Here is a 22,446-nt window from a genome sequence, read left to right as displayed (position 1 = left end):
ACACGCCCCTGCCTACTTTTGAAAGACAGCCTCCTTAATATTAACAACAGGATTTTTGTTTCCAATTAAGCAGTTTTAATAATTCTTTTGAGACATTTTTGTCTAATGAACAATCATTTTTTAACCTTACACTCTTTGAACACTATCATTTTGTTTTTACCATTTTAACCATTTTCGAGTGCACAGTGCAGGGGCATTAAGTACATTCGTATTGTCATACCACCATCACCACCATCCATCTCCAGGACATCTTCATCTTCCTGAGCTGGAACTCTGTTCCATTGAACACTGACCCCGCTACCTCCTCCCCAGCCCCTGGCACCCCCTATCTGCCTCGTCTCAATGAGTTTGCTCGTCCAGGACCCTCATACAGAGTCCGCCCCTGCCCCTCCGTCCCTGTGCACAACGCCCCCATCACCATCAGCTCCTTCCCTCGTCCGTGCAAATCTGCCAACTGGCCCCACGTCCACGCCCGCCCCTCGGCAGTCCAATCTCCGTGGGGTTCCCGAGACCCATCTCTTAAAAATGTTCATCATACCACATCACCTCTGTTCTCATACCTCGAAGGGTTTCTCATTTTACTCCCAGAATAAAACTCAGTCTTTGCCGTGCCCTGTGGGTCATGCGAGGCCCCATGGGATCCATCTCTGGCTGCCATTCCATCTTCTCTCGGCTCTTCTCGCCCTCATACCTCTGGTGCATCCACACCGGCTTCTGGGATGCTCCCCAAACCCACCCAGAATCCTCCCCTCAAAGTCCTGGACCCTGCTCCCCCTCAGGGGGAACACTCTCCCCCGGTTTCCACACAGCTCACTCCCTCACCGAGTTCAGGGCTCTGCTCACACCTCACGACCTTATGCAGAATCTCCCCTCCCAACACGACGGCAGTTTGCACTGTATGAAATTGCCCGTCTCGTAGGTCAAAAATGGTAATTATCCATTTCAGTTGGCCCAACATACACACACATAACACTGTTGTTCTTCCCTGTCATCCTTTACATACTTATGGGTTTATTGCTTATTTATTGGCTGACTGTGTGTCCTCCCGCGAGTGTAGGTGTCCCTAGGCAGCAGCCCACACTGCTCACCTCTGGACAGGACCTTAAATAAAGAGGCATTCATGGGTCCTCCGCTGTACCCCCCTTCCCGTCCTGCCCTCTGGTGATAAAGCTCATGGACCTGCTCCCGGTGCAGCCCCGCTGCATCTCTGGGGGCCTGTCCCTTTCACTCCCTGTCAAGAACCACACTCACATCCTCAGATGTCATTTCTGAGATCCAGCCACCCCTCTGGCACTTTCTCTCTCAGACTGTCTGGTTATGGGTTAAACTGCACTTTCCTCCGACCTCTGAGAGCCGTGGATGGACCGTTAGGGCCCAGGGCAGAGCCTCTCTGGACGGTTTTCCCAGGCATTTTCACCCCCATGTGGAAGGCGCTCCCTGATGCCCAGTTCCTGTACTTCTGCTTCAGGAACCACTTCCTCCGGAAAGATTGGAATTAAATCCAGAAGAGAAGTTCCTCTCGCTTCTTCCTCCTCCTCTGCAAACTGAAATTATCAGCAAGACAAGGTCATATATCTATATATCGTATGTTCTGCTTTTAGAGAAATGAGATTTCCAGGTGAGACTCGGAGGACTGAGTTCCCAGTACTGCTATGACTCGCAAAAGTGTCAGTTCTGTGGTCTTTCTAGGGACACATCACTCAGAGCTCCGTCTTGCTGAGCTGAGGCTGTTATGCTCACTATGTTACGACAGGTGCCTCCCAGACCATTTCCTAGTGGAGGAAATCTTCAGTTACCAACAGGACTCTCCCCGAGGAAGGCACCAAACACTGTAACCCGAGTTCCTAATTATACTTGATTCAAAGCGTTTTGTGAGAGCCAGTGTTAATGAAAAAAAAATCAATGGAACTCGTTGAAAATGGTAAGGCAGACTTTATTCAGGCCCATCATGAAGACACAGGGACAAACGTGACGGGATTTTACAGGGAGAGAGAGACTGGGCTCAACTCTGAACACAGCCTGTGCAAGTGGGAACTCAGCCAAGGAGCGGGGTGGGGTCAGTGACGGGCTAAGAGGAAACATCCGGGGTGAGTTGGTTCTGGCTAAGCCGACCTGACAGGACGCTTGCTGAAGGCAGGCTGGGGTCAGACATCACTGGGGGTGGTGGAGGGTGAGGAACCCGATCAGACCTCGAGGGTGGGGTGCTGGTTAAACTGACTCAGCACGGTTCTTGCTGAAACTAGATTTTAGGGCCTGGGAGAAGGTTGAGGAGCTTGAGTAAAGTTTGGTCGAGCAAAGATTTCGCCAGGTTGCAAAAGGGGGTGAGGAATAGCACAGAGAAGGGGTCGAGAGCCCGGCTTTGAGGTCAGACACACTTGTCTTAGAATCCTATTGCTCTCATGTGTATTAGGAAAACAGAAACCAAGCCAGTAATTTTAACAGAAAAGAATTCAATAGAGGGGATTGGTTAAATGGGTATCAGAGGCCTGCAGAGGTAAAAGGGGGACAGCGGGGCACCAGAGAGAGGGTGGCTTTGGGAAGCAGCCCTGCCCCAGGGCCAGCGGAACAACGAGGACAAGTCCAGAACCTGGAAGCTCAGAGCAGGGGCCCTGCATGACCGGGACCAGGCCCCTGGGAAGCGGGTGCCAGTTGGCTGATGCTTGTGTTTCTGATGGGCTGGTTCTGGGAGTCCGGAAAATTCCTGCAGCTGGGGTGAAAACCTCTGACTGGGTGATGCTGACAGAACCAGGAGGCAGACTGGAAGAGGCCGGTGCTGCCCCCCGCATCCCGCCCCAGCATCTCCTTGGAGCACAGAGCCACAGACAAAGCAGAGACGTGGTCTGCAGAGTCCCAGCCTCCACCTGTGTAGTGGGGGGGAGCCTCCTCTCAAGGTCACTGCAAGGACAAAATGAATGGAGAGCAAGGGTTTCTCCATGAGCGCGTCGACAGGCGCTTCTGATCTGACTGTGTCTCTGACGCCCACCTTCAGCCGCACTCCAGCAGCCGGAGGGGACAAGGAGAGGCAGGCAGGAAGGTGGAAGGAGAGAAGGCCGGGCCCTGTGGACTACCCCCAGGCTCCTTGGAAGGATTTTCCTGAGTGGAACAAATTACGTGCTCCGGGCTTTTGACGACTCCTGGGGTTGTTATGATTTCTGCAAAATCAAGGGAATTAGGAAGAGCAGCTGGAGGTATGTGATCATTTTCTAAGAAGTGACAGCTCAGTGGCTTGGCAAGGGATGACAGCAGGAGGTCTTAACGAGTGAGACCCCAGATTAATCCCGCCTTGTTTCTCCCTTGACTGATTCTTGCCCTGTGTCATTGGCCGGCTCGAGCAGCTGTTCCAACTGTGTAATTAAGTTGGCTCCACGAGAGCTGAGCAGCTGGGTCAGGACCGGTCGTCCCGGTGATCGTTGGCTGCCAGGCTGAAGCTCGAGCTAACCTTCTGAGCTGCCGTGGAACTTGTGCTGCCCCGTCTTCGTGGCAGCCAGCAGCTGGAAACGTCACTGGTGCTCAGGCTTCGACCTTCGTCAACAAACTCAAGGAGGGGTTAAGCCCAGAGGCAGCCTGAGACCTCCAACCACAGCTCCAAGACCAGCCGTCACTGTGATAAACAGAGAAGACTAAATTTTGTCCAAGGAATTGAAGACGTCAGGATGGTGTCCGCCCCGCAGGCAGGAACATCCCCCCTCCACTGTGGCTCTCCCTTTGCCCTTGGGCCTCATCTCCTTCCCGGATAATGAAGACAAACTCTACGTGACCCAAAGGGGTCACTTTCTGGAGGTGTAAATTGAAATATGCTGGCTGTACAAACTTATGAAATTCGTTTTGCTGGTGGAAGAAATCTTAATTAAAGAGCTGGTTTGAAACGTGGAGAAGCAATAAGGCATTTTCATTATGTTTGCCTTGGCACCAGCCACCGAACTTCAATGATTGAATTTCTGTTTTTCTTATTTAACGGATGACATTAGATTAGTTTTCCCAAGAGGTTCATTTCCAAAAAGTTAATGAAGTCAAGCTAAGTATATGCGGTAGATTATCAGGGTTTCTCCCTAGAATCACCGATGTCCCACAGTCCTGGATCCTACTTTCTGTTTGGGGACAAGACAAGATTTATCAGAAAAGCTAGTCCTTCTTTTCATACTAACTGGCTATGTCCTCCACACTAGGAAGTCACTTAACCATCAGAATTAGCGACCACAGCACCTCGCCCGTCACCTCCAAAGGAGTAAATTTGCCACAAGATCAGGTTCTATGTGACTTTCCATAATAGAGAATTGAACAAAAGCAATAGATTTAACGTATGACAGTCAAAGCTTGAAATTTAAAAACTGACATGTAGTAGCCTAGTCTTACCAGAGAGTGGGACAGGGTTCCAAGTACTTATTGAAGGAGGTAACAGAAGTAAAACTTAATTTTGTATAAAATCTTTCTTTTTAAATGTGAGGCTATACCCACCCTCTCTTCCATCAGGCTTCTTGTGGAAAGAGCACACAATTTGGGATCCAAAGCCTTGGTTCGTTGGTCTGCCATTTCCAGTCAAGATGGAATAGCAGGACCTGGGTTTACAATTCCTGCCTGAAACAACTAAAAAACTAGAGAAAAAAATGAAACAATGGTTTTCAAAATACAGACATGAGGAAACAAAGGACGATGACTCTTGATAGATGGCAAAGAATGAGGTGAGCCTTGCAGCCCCTCCAGAGTCCACACAAACCTATGCAACACCGCAGAAGCGTTGTTTGGAGAAACTGAAAAGCTGATTCTAAAATTCGTCTGGAATTGCAAAGGACCAAGAACAGTCAAAACAACTTTGAAAAAGAAGAACGGAGCTGGAGAGCTCACTCTCCCCGGTTCAACACTTATCATCCAGCTGTAGTCACCAGACAGCACGGTGGTGGCATAAAGACGGACGCGGAGATCATGGAACAGAACAGGGATTATGGAAACAGACCTACCTGTATCTGGCCAGTCCATTCAACAAAAGTGCCAAGGGAAGCTAGTGGAGACAGGACAGTGCTGGAGCCACCAGACATCCACCTGCAAAAAAAAAAAAAGTAAATAAAAAAGAACTTCAATACACATCTCACATCATGTAAAAAATAACCAAAACGGGTCATAGACCTAAAAGCAAAACCCAAAACCATAAAACCTCTAGAATATGTAGGGGAAATCTTAGTGACCTCGGGTCAGGCAGAGACTTCTTAGCTACGGCACCAAAAACATGATCTAGAAAAGAAAAATTTGATACATTGGACTTCTTCAAAATTCAAAACTTCCACTCTTCAAAAGACGTTATTAAGAGAATGAAAGGCAATCTACAGAATGGGAAAAAAATATTTGAAAAAACACATATCATAAATATTCATATCCAAAATATGTAAAGAACGGATATTCCATTTCTGGGTGTTCACCTGAAAGAAGTGAAAGCCCAGGTCTATTAGGTGGACTCGTAACCAACGTGCACAGCAGCTTTACTGGATGTAGCCTCAAACAGAAATAATTCAAACGCCCGTCCTCGGGGGAGTGGGTGCATAAATTGCTGTATATCCACATAAAGGATTCTTCCTCAAGAACAAAAGAGAATGAACTACTGATACACACACAGCATGGATGAGCCTCGAGACCAGTGAGCTGAGTGAACAACCAGACAAAAAGAGGGCACGCTGTGTGTTCCCATGATACAGAAGTGCATAAAATGAAAGCTCCAGTGACAGAAGGCAGATCAGTGGTGGCTGGGATGGTGGTGTGGGGGGAGGAAAGGGGATGGTCGGGGGAGGGGAGGGGAGGGGAGGGGATGGTGGTGTGGGGGTGAAGGGGATGGTGGTGTGGGGGGATGGTGGTGTGGGGGGATGGTGGTATGGGGGTGAAGGGGATGGTGGTGTGGGGGGATGGTGGTGTGGGGGGATGGTGGTGTGGGGGGATGGTGGTGTGGGGGGATGGTGGTGTGGGGGTGAAGGGGATGGTGGTGTGGGGGATGGTGGTGTGGGGGGATGGTGGTGTGGGGGGATGGTGGTGTGGGGGTGAAGGGGATGGTGTGGGGGGAGGGGGGGAGGAATGGGGAAGGGGCGGAGGGTTTCCAAAGGGGCCTGAGGACCTTTAGAGGGATAAGGGACATGCTCATTATCTTGGTTTTGGTGATTGTTTCACCATTTTATTCACGTCAAAACTTACCAAATTTTACTTCAAATGCGTTCACAGTCTGTAGTAGGTCAACTATACTTCAGGAAAGTCACAGCTGTGTGATCTGGAACAGGTTTCTCGCCCTCTCTGCGCCTGTGCTCCCTCGCGGCCCACGGGGGCAGTAACAGTAAGCACCTCCCGAGCCGCTGCACACGCGAGACCCGCGGCCACAGCCCTGGAGCAGCGTCCACGGCAGGAAAGCGTGTGGTCGGCCTGTGAAGGGCCTCATCCCATTCATCCCTCCGCGCGCTCTCTGGTCGCATCTCGACTTCAGAAATGGAAGGGCAGGACTTTGGAAGCTAAGGTGGTTGAGTCTCTGAGACGCCTTTACAGACCAAGTCAGACGGGGCCCAGGGACCGCGGAGCAGCGCCCAGGCGGGGCTGAGCAGGCGGGTGCGACCTGGGCCCTGGCATCAGGGGACCCCACGCGCCCCAGCCGCCGGCCTGCGCGTGACCCCCTCACGTGGTAGGAGGTCATGACAAGGAAATAAACCCGAAGAACGAAGACTCGAAGCTCCGAGTCGGACCTCGCCAGATCCTCACTCGCGCAGCGGGTCCGACTGCGCACGGCTGCCCCTGGCTGAGCCGTCCTCGCGGGGACGCCGCCCGCAGGGGTCGCGCGGGGAAGGAAGACAGGCGCCCGGGCAGCGCTGGGCGCGGGAGGGGGCTCAGCAGGGCGGCGGTGCAGCGGGCAGCCCCCACCCCGACCCCCGACCCCGCCCCGTGAGCGGCCTTCCGCTGTCCTCTGCCGCCAGCCCGCCTGGCAGGTTCGACACCAGGCGTCTTAGCCCTCAGTCGGGGGTCCTTGCGCAGGTCGCTTTCTTAAACCACCGGGAATCAGGGTTCGTTTATTAACCAGGGAAAGCGGCAGCCGGAGAAGAAATCATACTGGTCGAGAGGTCAGGAAGAGGCCCTTAGGACCCTTCTCCGATGCTGTGCATCACCAGTTCAGTCCTGTGTCTCTGTGCGGGCGCATCCTCGACTGCTGTTCCCCCGGAAACAGACGGTGTCCGGAGCCTCAGCCTGGCCCCGGGCGGGCGGGGCAGGATGCTGTGGCCGCTGAATGGTCGTCGTGGCGGCCCGCGGCCACAGGAGGGCACACGACTCTGTCAGAGAAGAAGGGATGGAGAGGCGGGGCGTCTGAACAGGAGTGTTTCAAACCCGATGAAAACGCCTTAATTTTAAAAAGCGGCCTCCCTCGCCCTTGGAATAGTGAGACAGCCGAAGAGCACAGGAGATTCTGCTACAGACGGAGAAGGGCCCCCGGGAGCCGCCTCCAGGCTGCAGGACTCGCCTCCCGGTCCTGCCGCCTCCCCTCCCCTCGCGGCCTGGTCAGAGCTCCCAACTCCCAAACGGCTGCACGAGGGCCCTCTGCCCACCGAGGGTCTGTCGGAGCCTCCACTAGACTTTGAGAACCCTGGGCTCCCCTCCACGCCCACGGGGACGTGCGTGTTCCTCCCCCTCCCGGTGAGGACCTGCTCGGGCCTGTTTCCACGGTTCCCCAGCTCCCCACGCTGCACGTCCGCTTCCACGTTACCGCTCCTGCCCTCGTGCGCACGGCTGTGCGAGCGGGTTCTAATCTCCATGTCCTGCCGGCTACACCCGGCCTGGCCCGGGGGTCCCGCACGCACGCAGCCCTCTGCCCACAGGCAGACCTGCCGCGCTGGAGAGAGACGCAGCCGCTGGAGAGCAGCTCGGGCTACAGGCAGCGGCCAGACCGGGGGCCTCGCGGGCCGTGGGAGAGGCTGGGCTCGGCTCGGGGTGACGGAGGGGACCACGAAGAGTTTGATGGAGACGGTTCCTATTTGAAGCGGATCGCTCTACCCTGACGTGGAGGACAGATAAGGAAGGATGTCCCTGTGTCTAGGAAACCAGCTAGGACCCCATTGCGGCAGGTCAGGCGAGGGGCGATGGTGGCCTGAGCAGGACGGTAGTAAAAGGAACAGAGAGAGGTATGCAGGGCCCATCAGAAGGACCCCATCAACCAACAGAGTGTGGGGATCCAGGGCAGCTCCTAAGCTCTGGCCTACGGGAGGAAGGAAGCGGTGGCCTCAGCAGGAAGGGCTGATTAGAAGGAAGGTGAGGATGTTGGTTGGGTCTGAAGTGCTTGGAGACATCCAGGCGAGATGATCCCCAGGAGGCAGACACACAGAGGTGAAGCCTGAGGGAGGCCGAGGGGAGTGATGTTTACGTGGGAGGCAGCAGCAGGTGAGCACAGCTAAAGCCAGGAGCCGGCAGGAGGCTGTCCTGGAGCAGAGAGAAGAGGAGGAAAAGCAGTGCGTCAACGCTGATCCCTTAACGTCGACACGTAAGGCGTGAGTGGCGGAAAAGAAGCTTTTGGAAAGAGAAACCCATGAAGGAGGCAGAGCTGAAGGCCAGAGGTATAAGGAGCAGGGAAGCACGTTGTCATGGACGCTGGACGATCAGAGGCCCTCAGGGAGCAAGGATGCAGTGGCTTCAGACGCAGCAGAGGCTGGCAAGATGAAGACGGAGCACTCACCCCGATACTGGGTACCAGGGAGCTGGCAGAGGGCGAGGGGGTGGGCTGGAGAGTGAATGGAGGCTGAGAAGGTGGGGATGGAGAGGGCACAGCACCTTCCGGATGGCCCCGGGGGAAGGGGAGGAGGGGTGAGGGATGCGGTGGCCACTGACGGGGCAGGACCGTGCAGGGCTGAGCTGGATGGAGGGCAGAGCAAGCTTTGTTTCTGCTGGTTTCTTTCTTAAGTACATGCACTTTTTTGTGACTTTCTATGTTAAGTCATCTTAGGTTCACAGGAAGCTGCAAACAGCCCGAAGAGGCCCTGTGGACCCATCACCGGCTTTCCCCAGTGGCGGTGCCTCACATGACGGCAGGATACGTTGTCAAACCAGAAGTGACATGGCTTGGATAACCTGCAGACCTTACCCAAGGTTCCCAGTTTTTACACACACTCATATGCGCGTGTCAATAACTCTCTGCAACTTTATCACCTGCGTGGATGTGAGCAAGCACCACCACAATCCAGTGCAGGACTGTCCATCACCACAGAGCACTCCCTCGAGATGCCCAACCCCGCACCCACAGCTCTGCTCAGCATCCGGATCATTCTGTCGTCCTGAAAATGATCTATAAGTGGTACCACATAACATGCAACATTCGGAGCCTGGCTTTTCCTCGATTCCCAGAAGGTCCTTGAGATCCATCAACGTTGTTGCCGGTGTCGAGAGTCTCTGTCTTCTTGGTACTGAGCCGTATCCCCCTTATCCCATTATATGGACATACCACAGTCAGCTCAGCCATTCACCTCCTGGAAGGCAGTTTGGGGCTTTACAAACAAAGCCACTGTGATTGTTGTGTGGAAGTTTTTGTGACATGAGTGCCCATTTCTCGGGCATACGTGCCCAGGAGCACAATTGCTGCATCATCTGCTAAGTGTATGTTTGGTTTCACAAGAAACTACCAAACGATTTTCCAGAGGACTGTACCATTTTGCATTCCCAACGCCAATTTATGACACAGCTAGTTTTCGATACTCTCACCAGCATTTAGTATTTTCATTTTCTTTTTTTTGTTTTTCACTGAGGAAGATTCACCCTGAGCTAACATCCACTGCCAATCTTCCTCTTTGTTTCTTTTATGTGAGCCTCCACCACAGCAAAGCCACTGACAGATGAGTGCTGTAGGTCGGCACCCAGGAACCTGGCCCAGGCAGCCCAAGCAGAGTGTGCCGAACTTAACCACTAGGCCATGAGGCTGGCCCCTATTTTTTATTTCAGCTGTTCTAAGAGGATTATGGTCTAGGAAGCCTTAGTTTTGTTGTGTTTTGTCTCTTGTGGGTTTGTTTAGCAAAGGAGAGCCTCTGACGTGTTTATGGGCCGAGGGGGAGGATGGTGCAGCGGTGATGAAGGCCAGGCCAGGGAGAGGTGTGGACATGGTCCTCAGAGGCTGGAGGAGAAGGGGTGGGGGACAGCGAGCTCTGAGAGCTGGGCTGGGCGGGGCCTCATCCTCTGAGATGACAGGGAGGGTCTGGGGATGGGCAGAGCTGTCTGCAAGTGAGGCAGCTGCAGAAATGGGGTTAGAGATGGGAGGCCCTGGGGGCCTGGACCCTGGTGGGGCGGCTGGGGCTCTGGGGTCACGGGGCCTGGATTCCGCACCAGCTCCACCACCTGCGGGCTCCTTGACCTCGGGCACACGTCTGACCTCTCCAGAACTCAGGCTCCTGTTTACAAAGCCCTCCTCCCTCGTGGGATCATTGCGAGAATTCAGTCAGATTCCGGCACTCTGTGAGCGGAGCGAGGGTGGCGATCGCGCAGCAAACCCAGGAGCTCCACGTGCCGCACGAATCCGCGGTCCAGAGAGCTTGGTAAGTTTCGGCTTGTGTCTTTCCACTGCCTCCCACACGACGGAGCGACTAGAGCGAGGGCCGAGCCTCTTGGCCGGTCCTCCAGCATCCGCTCACTGCCTCGGCTCCGGGGTCTCCTGCAGCTCGCGGGACTGCGTGAAAGGGCGGCCACCGTCCACCGAAGGCAGCTGGCGCTCCGGCTCTCAGGCCGCGTCCCTCCACCACCGCCCCCCGTCTCTTTGCCACCCTTGGACGCCGACGAAGCTTTCTTTACGATGGATCACCAGACAAAGGAATGACGGCGCCTCGAGTTGGGCTCTGTCTCCCAGTTCTGGAAATGCAAAGCGGGTGACCATTCACCATTAAAGTCGAGCGATCCATTCTGCGGGGTAGAAATTCCCAAGAACCGAAAAGGAAAAGCAGAGGCCGCGCTGTTGCGGGCGAGGCTTCCTTAAATCCCCGTTTCCAGGCCCCCGAGCCCCCCGGAGGGACTGAGCCCCGGCACCTGGACCCGGTTCCCGGGGATGCTGAGCGGGCCGTCCGCACGCAGACAGCGCCGGGCGGCGGGGGCCGGCTCGCGGGTCGTCAGCGGGGTCCGGGGCCACCGGGGAGGAAGGGCGGCGCGCCGGGACCCTGAGTCTGGGTGCCAGCTTCTTACCACCCCTCTTTTAAAACAATCGACGTATTGCGCAAACACCCGCCGTCCCGCCCTTGCCCCTCCTCGCGTTCCCAGAGCCGCGGAAACGCCCCTGCGCGCCGCCTGCTGAAAGGAGCGGGAGGCAAGCCGGGCGCGGAGGCCCGCAGACTGCCCGCCCGGGGCTGAGGCCGCGCCAGTCTCTGCAAGCAGGGGCCCGACTCGTCCCCACTCGCAAAAGCCGAACGCCCCGGGTTCCCTCGCGGACCCCCTGCTGTGACCCCCGGCGCCCAGGCTGCGGCTGCGAACACCAGGGTGCGCTCCTGTGCCCCGCGCGCCCGTCGCGCGCGAGTGCGGGGGGGGGGGGGGGGTGCGTGCGTGTGCAGGGGGGTACGTGCGTGTGCAGCGGGAGGATGCGTGTGTGCACGGGCGTGCTGGGGGAGCCTATGAAAAAGCACATCCTGGCCTGGTTTATGGAGGCTGACTCTGGGGTGAAGGGATTGGGCCGAGGAATCTGCATTTTATGCAAACCCTGTGAGCGGATTTGGTGCAGGTGGAGCCGGTCCACTCTGATGACAAGGCTCTGAGCAGTGGTCCCCAAGCGGAGCCTTGGCTTTGTGCCACGCCCAGCACCAAGCAGGCAGAGGGTCAGGCCCTCGTGCCAGCCACCTCAGCTAAGACTCCTCGAGCGCCTGCTGTGCCAAGAACCCGCCTGGGTACCGAGGTGGAGGGGCAGCAGGATCTGTGGGTCGTGGCCCCCGCAGGGCGACATGCTGGTGGGGCAGGCAGGGGCCGAAGAATAGCAAGTGGTGAGTCAGGGCGTTAAGAGCTGGGGAGCTGGTGGTGCCCTCAGAGAAGGCAGTCGGGGATGTGGGGGAGACACGCTGGGAAGCCCGTTTCAGGGGGTTTAGGGGAGAACGTTCTGAGGGGGGAACGAAGAGAAGGACCAGGGCGGCCTGTTCCGGGCAGAGAGGACCCGGAGTGGTCTCCGCCAGGCCCGCCAGGGCCTCCCGCTGCAGAGCCCTCGCTCATCGAGAAGCCCAGCCTCCATCCAGCATCCAGCGGGAGACACCGGTTCCTCAGGACACGCATGTGAGCAAGAAAGACATGGTTTCCACCCTCACGAAGTTTATGACCTGGTGCAATTCTTAAGGCTTAGGCTGTGCTGACCTTCAGCTTCTAAGTTTACCGTTTCTCCGTCATGGCAACTCTGCCTTAGACTTGGGTTAGCACGGCCCTGATGGGGAGGCTCTGTGGCTACAAACGCAAGACCCAGTGGGAAGATCACCTGCAGGGCTGGGTCCAAGAGCCTGAGTGCAGCATCTGGAGCTCCCATAAGATGCATGCATCTGCTGCTCCCACGCCCATGTGGGAGAGAAGCTGCCCTTTGCTCTCCAGCACTCTCTTCCTATAGCCCAGCTCTGGTGGGAAGAAGAACGGGGTCCCCACGCAGAACTCGCACCTCCCAGAATGGCCTCAGCCCTCACAGGCCGCCGTTTGGGCGCCATCTCTCGGCGCTGAGGGACTGCCCCACTTCCCAGCCCCTGGAGGCTGCAAAGGGGAGGAAGTAACTGTCTGAACTCCTTGCCTTTCGAGGTGTCCCTGAGGATGGTGGTGGGAGTCAAAGCTCCCAGTCTGCAGGAGAGCTCTGCTCCTCCCCCGGGAGCACCTGCTTGTCCTGGGGCAGGAATTCACCACCGACAGGTGCTGTCAAACCCCAGCACAAAGCAGACGCTCACCCCAGAGAGTTCCCTCTGCATCTGAGTTGCTGATAAAGGAAGAAGAGAATCAGCTAAACAGGGAGAGCCGGCCTGGGGCCGCACGCAGCAGGGGTGGCCTGGAACCCAGGGGCTTCCCAGGTGGTGGAGGTGCCCCCTGGGCCCCGCCCCGAGGATCTGACCAGGGCCTATGCTGTGAGGCCCAGAAATAAAGCCATGTTTCACAAAAGGTCCTTCGGAGCTTCTGAGAATCATCCAGGTTTGCTAACCCCCGAACCAGGGGGCAGACTGACCAACAGTCTCCCATCAGCCTCTCCTCCCATCCTGATGTCCTCCGTCCCCACAGCTCCCTCCAGACACCAGGCCTCAGGTGCCATCTTCTCCCCACTCCTGTCGTCAGCCCCGGAGGCTGCGGCTGAAACCCGAGTCAGCCTAGCCCTGTGCTCTGCCTGGTGGTGGAGCTGTTGACTTGGGCCGTCCCTAAAAAAGCTTTGGGTTACCAGGCACCCGTCTGCGGGCTGTTCCCACGGAGTGACGGGGGCCAGATCACTTTCAGTGGCATCAACCCACCGGGTGGTACTCGGGAGGAAGTGGGGGGCCACTGCCTTCTGGGCTTTCACTACAAACCGCTCCCGGGGCTCCCAGAGCCTTTCCATCACAGCCCCACACCTCCCAGAACGGCCTGTGCGTGTCGGAAGAGCCCGCATCCTAAGCAACAGGCTCAGCACCCATGCCTCTGGTCACTCAAGACATTTCACAGCCCCCTCCTCATTTTCCTGGGCACTCCTTGCATTTTTTTTCAGTTCTGAAAAGTGTTCCTGTAAGACGTCCCCCCATTCTGTGTGTACACGAGCTGCCTGTCCCCGTGCACGTGTGCCTGTGCTCAGACGACACCGACGTCTCTGTCCTGCTGCCTGAGACCCTTCCCTCATCCTCCAGCTAGTCCCCTGCCGTGGGGGTCTTGCTCCCTCGTCTGGAAGGGCTCTTGCAGTTCCCTGTGTCTGTATCACTGTGGCATCCTCTCCGGTTTATGAGCGTAGTATTTTCTCTCTCCAAGCATATCAATAATAGGTTGTTTTTCTCCAAAGTCTTTTTACTCCCTGCATTGTCTGTTTGTTTTTTATGCAAAGAATATGGAGTGAAAACAAACAAATAAAGAGGACAGTCTGATTTCCCCCCATTGCTCTCTCTCCCCTGTTCAGAGTTTCCCACAGCGCGGTTTGTTAGATGTCCTCCTAGGTCATTTTTCGTACCCTTATGTACATTTCAACACGCTGTAATTACGAGCCTCGTCCTTCTCACACTCCACCAGGGGGCTGCTCTGCACCTTGTGTTCGCGCCTAACAACACGCACTGAAGGTCTTTTAATGACTGTACACCTAAACCACTTATTCTTCTTCTTATTTTTTTAAAGATTGGCACCTGAGCTAACAATTGTTCCCAATCTTCTTTGTTTTTCCCCACTTTTTCTCCCCAAATACCCCCAGTACACAGTTGTATATTTTTGTTGTGGGTCCTTCTAGTTGTGGCATGTGGGACGCTGCCCCAGCACGGCCCGATGAGCAATGCCATGTCCGCACTCAGGATCCCAACCAGCAAAACCCTGGGCCACCGATGCAGAGTGTGCGAACTTAACCACTCGGCCACGGGGCCGGCCCCTATTATGATTATTCATGCCGAGGAAGAGTCACCCTGAGCTAACATCCGTTTCCAACCTTCCTCTATTTTGTATGTGGGACACCAGCACAGCATGGCTGATGAGTGGTATAGGTCCGCGCCTGGGAACAGAACCCAGCCTGCCAAAGTGGAGCGCACTGAACTTAACCACTCGGCCATGGGGCTGGCCCACTTACTGCTTTTAACTACTGCAAACTACCACAAGAAGATCATGCCAGCGTTTATTTGACACCTAGGTCATATTACATGTTTCTCTTTTCAAATCAATACCGTTGAGTCTTTTTTTATACGTTTTTATTTCTGTAGGATGAATATCTAGAAATAAATTGCAGAGTTGCAAGCTAGCTTTATTCAAAAGTGTCCTACAACATGTGGTACTAATTTATACTCCTATAAAAAATTATGAAAGGATCTATTTTTTCACACTTTTACAAACACTGGATATTATCAATTGTTTTAACTTTTGCCAATTTTATTGGTCAATTTGCCAACAGGCAAAAAGTTATCAGTATATTAAAGTCTGGTTATTGGTGGGGTAGGACAGCTTGTCATGTATTTATTAACTGTTTTTTGAATTTCCTCTTCTGTGAATTGCCCCATCACATTTCCCCATATTTCTACTGTGTTGTGTTTTTCTTACTGGTTTGTAGAAGCTCTTTATAGACTATAGATGCCAATTATGTGTTTGTTATGAAAGTTGCAGGTATTTTCTCCTTGTCTCTCGCCTGTCTTTAGGGGACTTCTATTTTTTTAGTATAGAGGAGAGTTTTTAAAACATTTTTGTACTCAAATTTATCACCTTTGTTTTTTGTGACTTGTGAGTATTGTGAGTTTAAGAAAGCTTCCCCCGCCCCAAGTTTATACATCTATTTTTCTCGATTGCCCTCTCATACTTTTATAGTTGTAATTTTTTAATGTTTGGCTCTTTAACTTATTTTTGCGAATGGCACAAAGTTGAGGTCTAATTGTATTTTACAAAGAGCAGCTAATTTTTCCGGCACTAACCATTGACTAATCCGTCCCTTCCCTCTGACCTGAAATGCCGCCTGTTTCGTTTGCCGAGTCCCGTTTACACACTGGTCTGCTTCCAGACTCTAGATCGGGGATCGGCAGACGACAGCCTGAGGGCTAAGTCCCGCCTGCTTTGTAAATAAAGCTTTACTGGAACACCACCAGGCTCATTTGTCGCACGTCGTCTGTGGCCGCTTTCATGCTACAAGGGCAGGGTTGAGTGGTTGCAACAGAGACAGCCCCGTGGCCTGCAAAGGCCAAAATGTTTACTCTTTGGCCCTTTCCTGAACAAGTGTGCCAGTCCTAGCATCAGCATCCTTAGTAACAGGAACCCCACGGTGAGTTCTGCATCTGGAAAAGTCACTATGTCCTCATTGGGTCTGTATTTCAAAAAGTTCCTGGCTGTTCCTCGTAAATGTCTTTGGGTGAATTTTACCTTTAATTGATTATTGATGTGGTTGGGTTTAAATGTACCAACTTTCTATTTTTCACTTGTCATTTTGTTCTTTGTTCCTTTTTTCCTCTCCGTCTGCCTTCTTTGGGGCTTAGTCATTTTCATTATTCCATTTTCTCTCTTACGCCTCTACGTTCTGTTTATTTTTAGGGGTTGCTTCAGAGTTATTGTATACGTCTTTAAGCGTTCACGGTCCACCTCCGAGCAGCGCTGCACCCTTCCAGCCGTGCACGCTTCATTTCCCTGCCCTGGTCCTGGTCCTGCCGTGGTCACACATTTCACGTTTTACGTGTGTTATAAAGTCCATAATACATTGTTTTTCTTTTAAATGGTCAATTATTTCTTAAAGAGATTTGAAATATGAAAAAGATTGTGTTTTCTGTTTACCCACGTAGTTTCCATCTCTGTGGCTCTTCATTCTCCGTGGAGATGAAGTCTTCCGCCTGGTATTTTCTTTTAGCCCGAAAGACGTGTACGAACTTTTCTGTGTAGATCCGCTGGTGTCGAATTCTTGCAGCTTTTGTAGGCCTGACAAAGGCCTTATTTCATCTTTGTTTTTGAAAGAGACTTTTGCTGGGTATGCATCCTCTGTTGACGGCTCTTTCCTCCCGTGTTTAGGAGGCTCGCTTGTTGGGCTGTGGGGCAAGACCAGAGGAACTGTAGTCTCGGGAACACCCTTCTGAGCGCTCCGTGAGAGGCCCGTGCGTCACGGGGTTTTTCGCTCCGGCTGGTGGGGCTGTGCCAGCTCCGGAGTCGCTCGCTCCTTTCCCCTGGTTCTGCCCCCACCCTCCAGTTTGCTCCCCTGCGTGTGTGGATCGGCACTCAGCTGCAGATGGGGCCTCCTGTAGGTCTCCAAACCCCTCGCCCCGTGGCCTCCAGGATCCTCGCCTCCCCCAGCTCTCCACTCTGCCCCCTCAGCTCAGGGAGACCACCAGGTCTGTCTGGGTTCCTCTTCCCTGTGATGGCTGCAGTAAGCCGGGCAATGACAGGGCTCACGGTGTGCTTCCCTCCTTCGAGGCTTACTCTACCGCACTGCTTGTTGACTGTCTAAAAACATTTTTTATACAGAGTTTGTCCTGGTTTTTAGTTGTTTAAGGTGAGAGGTAAAATTGGCCCCTATTACTCCATCATGGTTAAAAGGTTTCATTTGGGATTTTGATGGGAATCGATGGGAAAAGTCACGTTTACATTGTGGAGTCTTTCCTTTTAGGCACGTGGTGTATTAGTTTCTTTTGGCCTTCTTTTAATTTCTCCAGTGGACTCTATGGTCTTCCCCATTCACAGTGACGTTGCATTTAAAGGCCCCGATGTAGGCCCCTTAACTGCTGTGTTCAGGGGTGGAGTCTGGAGATGACCCTGGGCCTCGCTTCGTGGAGTGGCTCCTAGGCCCGTCCCCTCCTCCGTCTCTGTAGATCCCGAGAAGAGGGCCTGGGTCTGAGCTGAGGTGTCAGCTTCGGCCCAGCCGGCTCCTCCTGGATGGCAGAGACAGGCTGGGCAGCTCTGGACGGCGCCCGGGGTGAGGAGGAGAAGCAGCCATCATGGGACCCCAAGGTAGAAGCTGGCTCAGAGCGGCTTCGTTCTGGCTTGCCTGAAGCTTGTGTCTACTTTTCTTTATAGCTGGGCATGGAGGTACCCTGAGCAGTAACACCTGCAGATTGAGATGCTGGTCTCCTGGGGGTACCATCGTCTCCAGCGGATTGTGGGGCTGCTCCTTCTACCTTATTTAAACTCCAGGCCTCTTCTTTGATGGATGGTTACCAATGCACGGAAACGAATCACCTCTAATAATATCCTAGAATCAACAGGCATTCATGGGCTAGCATTCATGGGACGTGCTCTAAAAATCAAGCCAGCGATTTAGAAGCAAACTTGGAACGGGGCTCCTTCCTGAGGTGGGACCTGTCTGTTCCTATGAAAGCCATCTCTGGGCTTAACAACAGTAATAAATTAGACCCTAACTGACGGCAGTCGACACCAGGTGGACAAGCTCCCATCCTCAGTGAAGCATTGGTTAGTTACAGCCGCGCTGTGTGTACAGACCTCCGACTCATCTCCTGAGTGCACAGCTCCATCGCCTGCAATGCTCATGGCATCTGAGCAGGACTTTTCGGAGGTCAGGCTCCTCCATTCACTCAAAACACGTCTTAAGGATCGAGGGCTGAGTGGAACTGAGCTTACTCATCTTCATCGCACCTTTGTGTGGGGATCAACGTGTGTAAAGCATCAGAGAAAATGACGAGGCAAATGAAACAGTGACAGGGAGGAGATTTTTAAATATCTTACTGTATTCACGTGACCCCACCCTCATACTGAGCCAGTCGCATGCATGCAACGCCCTGGTGTCTAGGATGTGGGTCTGTTCCTATTCTCACTTGAACACTGCTTCACTCTCTGACAGCTGTGTTGGCAAAAAGACAACAATGTCACGCTCACAAAACACAATAATCCTGGACACTCTGGAGACCCAACCCGTCCCCAGAGTGGACCAGGCTAGCTCAGGAGCAGACAACCCGGCTGGTCTGTGTTGCTGGGGCTCACCTATGGACAGGTGCACATCAGCGTCACCTGCACACCTTTTAGTAGCACCACGCCCATCCGAGACCAAGTAGGCCGGCAGCTCTGGTCTGCGCCCAGGTGCGGCTGTTTTGAGTTCTCCAGGTCATTCTGATGTGCATCCAGAGTTGAGAACCACCGTAGTGGACTGGAGTGGTTGTGGCCATCGCACCAATTTTCAAAGTGTTCATGCAGAGTAGATTTAATTCATAACTCATAACGTAGAGCAGTAATTAACTCTTCAGTCCTCCCAAGAACATTGCCAAGTAGGGCAAAATTGCCTATTCCTCCAATATTTAGCTTGGGAGGTGACAGCCTTGTGTGTGTGTGTCGGGGGCGGGGGCACAGTCCTGTTATTCTGCTTCCTGCACAGCGTCTGAATCTTTTCCTTTTTCTCCCTGCTGCCATGCCGTCTTCAGGTCCTCGTCATCCTCTAGGCTGGCTGCTCCCTCCCCGCCTTCTACCAGCCCTGCTTCCATGATTTCTCTCAAACTCCAGACACATCTCCTTCTTCTTCCAACCCCCTTCAGTGGCTCCCTGCTGTCCACAAAAAACTCAGTGTCCTCATCTGGGCACCCAAGGCCGTTCATGACTAGGCTGGAGAGTCACCACTCAAGCCAAAGGTCCCTTCATGAGCCTGGGTGTCTCAGCTTCTCCGCCTTTGCCCATAGAGCTTGTACCTCATCCATCCCACTGGAAGGCCCCATTCAAGGCTCTTCCTCGCAGTAAAACCTTCTCTGACCTTTCCCCTCCCACTTCCTGCCCCACGTCTTCCCTGCCTGTGCCAAGGCGAAACCTCTACAAGCCTTGTGTGTGTGTCTGGCAGATAGCGGGCGTTCAAAAAACACTAGTGCGTGAACAAGTTTCCTTTATCACAGCATCAACACTGTGAGTCCGTCTTCCCTATTGGAGCCTGAGCTTTCTCTAAGGGCAGTGGTAACGCTGTACGTAGCAGAGAAAGCAAAGCTTTTGGGGACAGATTTGGGTTTGAAACTCGGCTCCATCACTGACCAGCCGTGGGTCGTGGGCAAGCTGAACTTTTCCTCAGCTGGACAGTGAGGGTGCAGCTGCCGGGAGTACTGTGCAGAGCAGACACGGCGTGCGTCAGTTCAGACACACAGTCGGTGACCACGTATTTTCTTCCCTTTCCTCTAGTTTACCTGCAGTTTACCAAATGCTCTGCAAATTCACGAGTAACACTCCACCAGAAAGCGTTTTTTGGATTGTATGCTTCCAAATGACCGAATGGTTCGGTTCTATGAAAGTTGAACGTTTGTTAGATTTGAAAACCCCCCTCTCCCCAGCTGGTCATCAGGGGCTGTCATACCTGTTACCTTGCTTCACCCCAACAGTCCTCTGCATTATTACTGCTGTTTTATAGCCAGAAGCCTGGAGCACAGAGAAGGTACCGGGTTTCCCTCTGCAGGAGAGCCGGGCTCTTCAGAGCCCCGTCCGTGGACCAGCTCCGGGCTCGGTCCCCTGTGCCACACCACCCTCACGTGTGGTCTTGTGGATGCACGCTTTTAAATGCGACCACTTATTTTTTTTGAAATTAAAACCAATGCTCCAACGATGATTGTTCTAAGGGCAAAAATTAATTTTAACTTTAACAATGGAAACTATTATGTTTTACGAAGTAGGGCCCTCGCAGCCCACAGTTTGGGATGAAGAGCGCTGGCCACACTGCCCCGCAGAGCCTTGTTCCCTCACGTCCAACTTGAGAGTAACGAGGACCTGCCTTATGGAGACAGTCATGGCCGCTGACGACGTTCCTGCCCGGACGGACTGCACGTTGGACGGTGGTCCATTGGATTATAATGGAGCTGGAAGTTCCTGTTCCCTAGCGACGTCGTAGCCGTCATGACGTCGTGGCGCACGCGTTACCGTGAGTCTGTGGTGATGCTGCTGAAGTGTGAGTCGTATGGAAGTAGAGCACACACAGTTACGTACAGCACGTCACACTTGACAATGATAATAAACGACGGTGGTACTGGCTTATGGATTTACTATGTCATACTTTTATCATTATTCTAAAGGGTATTCTGTTTTTTTTAAAAAGATTGGCATCTGCACTAACATCTGCTGCCAATCTTTTTTTTTTCCTTCTTCTCCCCAAAGCCCCCTGGTCCATAGTTGTATGTTCTAGTTGTTAGCGCTCTGGTTGTTCTAAAGGGTATTCTTCCTACTTATAAAAAGTCCCCTGTAAAAACAGGACACGTGTCACACGGGCAGCAGCCTCATGCGGCGTGTGTTGACTGTCTCTTGTTTATGTCACTTCTCTTGTGACTGATTTAATCTGTGTTGTTTTGTTCATCACGGCCCCCAAGTACATCAAATCCACTGCTAACGTTGCCAGTAAGAGGCCACATCAAGTGTCTGACCTGGAAAAATGACATTAACAGCGGTTAAGGACTATGAAGGTGGAAAATCAGTGATGGTGATTGCTCACCAGTTGGACATGTCCCATTCCACCACAGCTACGATCCTGAAGGAAAAGGACAGAGTTATGGAAGCTCTTAAAGGGTCTGCTTCATTGAAGGCAGTGAGACTGACAAAAATTTGAGAAGGACCTTTACCAGACCTGGAGGAACTTCTAATGACCTGGACTGAAGCGCAGACAGTAGCGTATCCCTCTCAGCACCACGACAATCACAGAAAAAGCAAAATGGTGGCAATGCTGAAAGACAAGACTGGACCAACTACGATGCTGAATTTACCGCTAGCTCTGGGTGGTTTAAACCATCCAAGAATCATTATTCGTTACAGAATGAGAAAGTGAGTGGTGAGTCTGCGAGTGCTGATGTGAAGGCAGCTGAAGGACTTTTGGAAACTCTAGATAAGCTGATTGTAGAGGGAACTTTCTTGCCAGAGCAAATATTCAATATGGAAGAAACCTCCTTATTCTGGAAACAGATGCCTGAAGGGACTTCCATCCACAAGGAGGCCAACTCAACGCCAGGTTTCAAGGCTGTTAAGAACAGGACAACTGTCGTGCCTGGGGGCGATGTTGCAGGCTACTAAATTAAACCCATTGTGATCTGGCACAGGGAGAACCCCAGGGCCTTCAAGCATAGGCACACACTGCCAGTGTACTACAGGAGCAATAAGAAGTCATGGATGACCCAGCTCCTCTTCCAAGATGCCCTCCTGAATTGCTGGGCCAGCAAAATGGAGGAGTACTCTTTGGAGAATAATGTACCTTTCAAGATTTTGCTTATTGTTGATAATGCTCCTGGACACCTTTCTTTTGTTGATGATCTCCACCCCAATATCAAAGTCATATTTCTCCCTCTAAACACCACCTCTTTGATCCAACCAATGGATCAAGGATTATAGCAGCTTCTAAGGCCTGCTACCTGAGGAGGACCTTTGCCCAGGTTATTGCTGCAACTGAGGAAGACACTGATGTGATTCTGGAAGGATTACAACATCTGTGATTGCATCAAGAACCTTGCTTCAACCTGGGGTAACATCACCAAGGAGTGTGTGAATGGCATCTGGAGAAGACACTCAGGAAATCTGTCCATGGCGTCAGAGGATTTGCCGAGGATGAGGCAGTGGCAAAAGGAAACGAAGCTGTGGCTGAGAAGGCAGACAAATTCAACCTGGGCGTGGATGAGGATGACGCTGAGGGGCTCCTAGAGGTGGTTCCCGAGGAACTGACTCATGAGGAGTCATTGGACCTGGCACAGGAATGCTTAGCCGAAGAAGAGGCAAGAAAAAAGGAAACTACAACAAAAATAAGAAGAACCTCCAAGAAAATTCAGTGAAGCATGTAGCAGCAGCTTTTCAGACCTCACCAAGCTCCTTGAAAAGTTTGAAAACATGGACCCAACACCAAAAGGTTTTCATTAGTAGAGAGGAATGTTTGTGGTGCATTATCTACTTAAAAGCAGA

General features: G+C 52.9%; 1 long non-coding RNA gene across 1 annotated transcript; it reads right to left on the bottom strand.

The window, feature by feature from the left end:
• Window positions 1-1,912: 1,912 nt before the first annotated feature.
• On the bottom strand, window positions 1,913-7,264 carry LOC139085001 (uncharacterized). Its single transcript, XR_011542954.1, has 3 exons — window positions 6,172-7,264; window positions 4,956-5,037; window positions 1,913-3,601 (listed from the first exon to the last, which is right to left on the bottom strand). It is a non-coding gene; the product is annotated as an uncharacterized lncRNA (long non-coding RNA).
• Between the last annotated feature and the right edge of the window lie 15,182 nt (window positions 7,265-22,446).

The sequence above is a fragment of the Equus przewalskii genome, chromosome 1 (genome assembly GCF_037783145.1).
Source record: "Equus przewalskii isolate Varuska chromosome 1, EquPr2, whole genome shotgun sequence".
In the NCBI taxonomy this organism is placed as follows: Eukaryota; Metazoa; Chordata; class Mammalia; order Perissodactyla; family Equidae; genus Equus; species Equus przewalskii.
Note: the sequence above shows the minus strand (reverse complement) of the source record. Positions and strands in the feature narration are given on the sequence as shown.